This window comes from Equus caballus, chromosome 12, assembly GCF_041296265.1.
Source record: "Equus caballus isolate H_3958 breed thoroughbred chromosome 12, TB-T2T, whole genome shotgun sequence".
Lineage (NCBI taxonomy): Eukaryota > Metazoa > Chordata > Mammalia > Perissodactyla > Equidae > Equus > Equus caballus.
Genome location: NC_091695.1, coordinates 38,802,170 through 38,805,827, shown reverse-complemented (window position 1 = coordinate 38,805,827; position 3,658 = coordinate 38,802,170). Strand labels below are relative to the sequence as shown.

The 3,658-nt window shown below is 47.5% G+C and overlaps 1 pseudogene; it reads right to left on the bottom strand.

The window, feature by feature from the left end:
- Nucleotides 1-816: 816 nt before the first annotated feature.
- LOC106781466 (zinc finger CCCH domain-containing protein 14-like) lies at nt 817-3,162 on the bottom strand (annotated as a pseudogene).
- Between the last annotated feature and the right edge of the window lie 496 nt (nt 3,163-3,658).

The window sequence follows — 3,658 nt, the reverse complement described above, 5'->3', positions numbered from 1 at the left end:
ACGCTTTTAAATGAACATGAATTATCTCTACATTTAACAATAACAGTAGCGCATATTCACAAACCTCATAGGGTCCGACCTTCTCAGTTGGCCCGTGGTGAAGGTGGGGGCAGAAGTGGGAGCACTTTGCTCAGGATGACGCCACTCCCCCAGGACAGGTGGGGCTGCGCACCGGGTCTTCTGGTCATCTACATCTCGCTCTTTGGAATTTGTTTTGTACAGGACCTGACCTGCAATTAACAGTTGACTGCTCTTGGTTGCTGATAATTTTGTTTGCTCTTCCTGCTGAGATTTTCTTGGGGGAGGGTCAGTGCCTCTCCCAGGACACATAATACATGAGTCAGCTCAGGCTGCCAGGACCGTATAGCAGAGACCGAGCGGCTTAAAAGAGCACCAGTTTGTTTTCTCAGAATGCTGGAGACTGGAAGGCTGAGATGAGGGTGCCAGCATGGTGGGGTTCTGGTGAGGGCTCTCTTCCTGGCTTGGAGATGGGGCCACCTCCTCATTGTGTCCTCATACCCATTTCCGGGGTGCATGTGCACAGACAGAGGGAGATCAAGCTCTCCGGTGTCTCTTCTTCTAAGGGCACGAACCCCATCAGACCTGGCCCCAGCTTCATGACCTAATTACTTCTCGAAGGCCTGTCTCCCAATACCATCCCCCTTGGGGGTTGGGGGTTCAACATATGAACTCGGAGGGGACACCTTCAGTCCGTAACGTATAATAATTCTCCCCGGATACACGACATGATTTTGAATCCTTTTTCCATATTGGACATTCTTCTCCTGAACTTTATTTAATTTAATCAACAAATATTTCTTGAGCTCTTACCATGTTCTAAGCTTTTGGAATACATCAGATAAGAAAAGGACAAAGGTCTCTGCCCTCATGGATTTTCTTTCCAAGTTTCAAAGATTTGACTAGCTCTGTAGAGTGTTTGTCATCAGTAGATGGAAACTTTCAAACTTCACAATCTTGTGTCAGGTGGGACTAGGCGTCCTTCACCGGTTCGAGGTCGAATCCTTTTCAAGGCTCGTCACGGGGGCACAGTAACCGTGAGATGATAAAACGTGAAGTCAGGTCTTGTACACTGCGTGTTCAGTCTACAGCGCTCTGGATGATAGAAGGGACATTCCATCTTCTTACAAGCGGGGAAGTGATGGCAGAGCTGACTACTAGAAGGTGGGGCTCGTGTTATAACTGCTGGTTCTGGAGGCAGTACCGGAATTCTTCTACTTATATGAAGGGACAATCTACTTTAGTACATTTTACATCCTATTTACAATTTGGATGAACAGACATTTTTCAGCATACTTGCAACTGGGGAAGTCTTTGCGAGGTGAAACAGGATGATGGTAAGCACACGCATCCCCATTTTTATAGGCAGCTCCAAAATTTTTTCTGGTTTCTGTGCCACACTCAGTTGCCTCATCTCAGTATTTGAAAAGCCACTATGTGGGTCATCAAGCTGCCAAGTGATCAATTGCAGCTGCTGTGGGTGGAGGAGACCTTTGAGTCCCTTGTTTGAGGCTGCTGTTTGGTTTATGGGTTTCACTCCTTCAAAGCACACCTCCTCCTCTTGACCTGACACGCATCCTGGGAGGATGGGGAGACAACATCCAGCATCACTATAAACTTGGAATTTGCAGGTTTCTCTGGTTGGACAAGATCTTGTGTCTGCATGAGCTGTCCCAAAATTACCCAAAGGGTATCTGCAGTCTTTATCTCGACTCTTGGTTTGGTGCCACTACTGTCTCCTCAGCCAGCTTTGGCTTCTTCAGAAGAGATGACCTGGTGCCTGCATGGACCGTGGATTCTGTGTCATAGTCGTCTGGACTGGTCTGCAGTGTCTGCCATTACTGCGTCAAACTGCAGTGGGGATAACAATTGCCTCTGCTGAGTCCCTTGGCTTTTTTCCACATTTTCTCCTTTTGTCTCCTCTTCTTTAATGGAGGGACTTATTCTAGGGGTCCTGCTTTGCCCCTGGACCATTTCTGCTAGCAATTCTTCTTGAGAAGTTCAAGTTCTGGGAGCAACTGGAAGTGTCTGTTTCTGGGAGACAGTAGAATAGTTAGTTGTTTTTGTTACAGATTCTTGAACTTCAGAGGTAGCCTTCCAAATTAGATTCTTTTTTTTTTTTTTTGCAGGGGAAGATTCGCCCTGAGTTAACATCTATTGCTAATCTTCCTCTTTTTTTGGTCTCCCCAAAGCCCCAGTGCATGGTTGCATATCCTAGTTGTAAGTGTTTCTAGTTCTTCTATGTGAGCCTCCACCACAGCATGGCAATTGACAGATGCGTGGTGTGGTTCCATGACCAGGAAATGTACCTGGGCCACTAAAGCAGTGGGAGCATGGAACTCTAACCACTGGACCATCAGGGCTGGCTCCAAAATTAGATTCTTGTTCGCTTGTTTACAAGGTGGAAGCAAAGGTCTCCTTTCGGGCTCTGCTGGCACTGACACACTGCTGGAGGTGCTTCCTGTATGGGACCCACGATCACCATCTTCCTTCTCTTCTTCTCCATCGTGGAATTTTTTTTACTTTAACAACTGAACCTACCACAGGCAACTTTCTCTTCTGAAACTTTTCTTCCTCAATACTTGTTTTTTCTGAGTCATTTTGGAAGAAGAGTCTGTAAGTCTCCTCTAAGTGGTTAAGCACTTCTGGTTCACACAAACATCCTGTTCCACATACCCGGCTGTTCTGTATCTCGAGTTGCTTGGCAGTGTGAATCCTGTTTGGCTGCTGTTGAAATTGCAACCCGTTTCAATGAGCACCACTGTCTGCATTTCCACTTGCAGGTAGTCGATAAATTTCAGTGGAAGGGCGAAAAGAAGGACATGTAAGTGTCCCAGTAGGTTTTTTCTGAGATAAGGGATTCTCCTGCACAAACTTGAGCTTCTTCATCAATGAGATCATCTGGTTCTGGCTTAACATCTGTCACATCTTCAGAGGGCGCTCACTCCCTCAGTGTCTTCCCTGTTGACATTAGTCAGGTTGCAGCTCCGTCGTCCTAAGCCTGTCTCACATTAGTGGTTTTCTGCTCCCGTGAACTTGTAGAAACTCTGGAGTCTCTTTTTTCAGGTCTAGTGCTAGAAACTGCAAGGGGTGGCATTGCAGCTCCATGCCTTCTCTCATCTCCCCGACTGAAACCGCTCTTGTTGGAAGGCACGTGATATCGAAGATGTTGGTATCAGCAGACTCTAGACAAGAAGGGGCAGTTGTAACAGAGCACGGTTTATCTAATATTCCAGGAAGCCAACATAAGCTCCTAATTCTTGCAACTTCCCCTTAATGGCACTCTGGATCTTGCAGCTGATCTCAGTACCCATCTCTATGTCTCCAGGGCGGGCAGCAGGCTCAGCATCGCAAGGCCTTTCACTTGCCCGCAGTCCCACTGGCGCCACCACCACTGCCGTCACCACCACTGCTCCTGGCTGCATGCTTTCCCACCTTTCTGTTTCCGGTCAGATCTCTCTCCGGACTCCAGACTCATTTAATCACCTGCCTGCTCCACATCTCCACTCGATCGACTAATATCTGTAGCGGATGCTGTGGGATCCAGCTTAGATTTTTCCCCTTCAGAACCAAAGCACTCATTCTCTCAGCCGCCAGTAGTGTGGGCTGTTCATAGCTGAGTCTCTCCCCAGGAATTGCC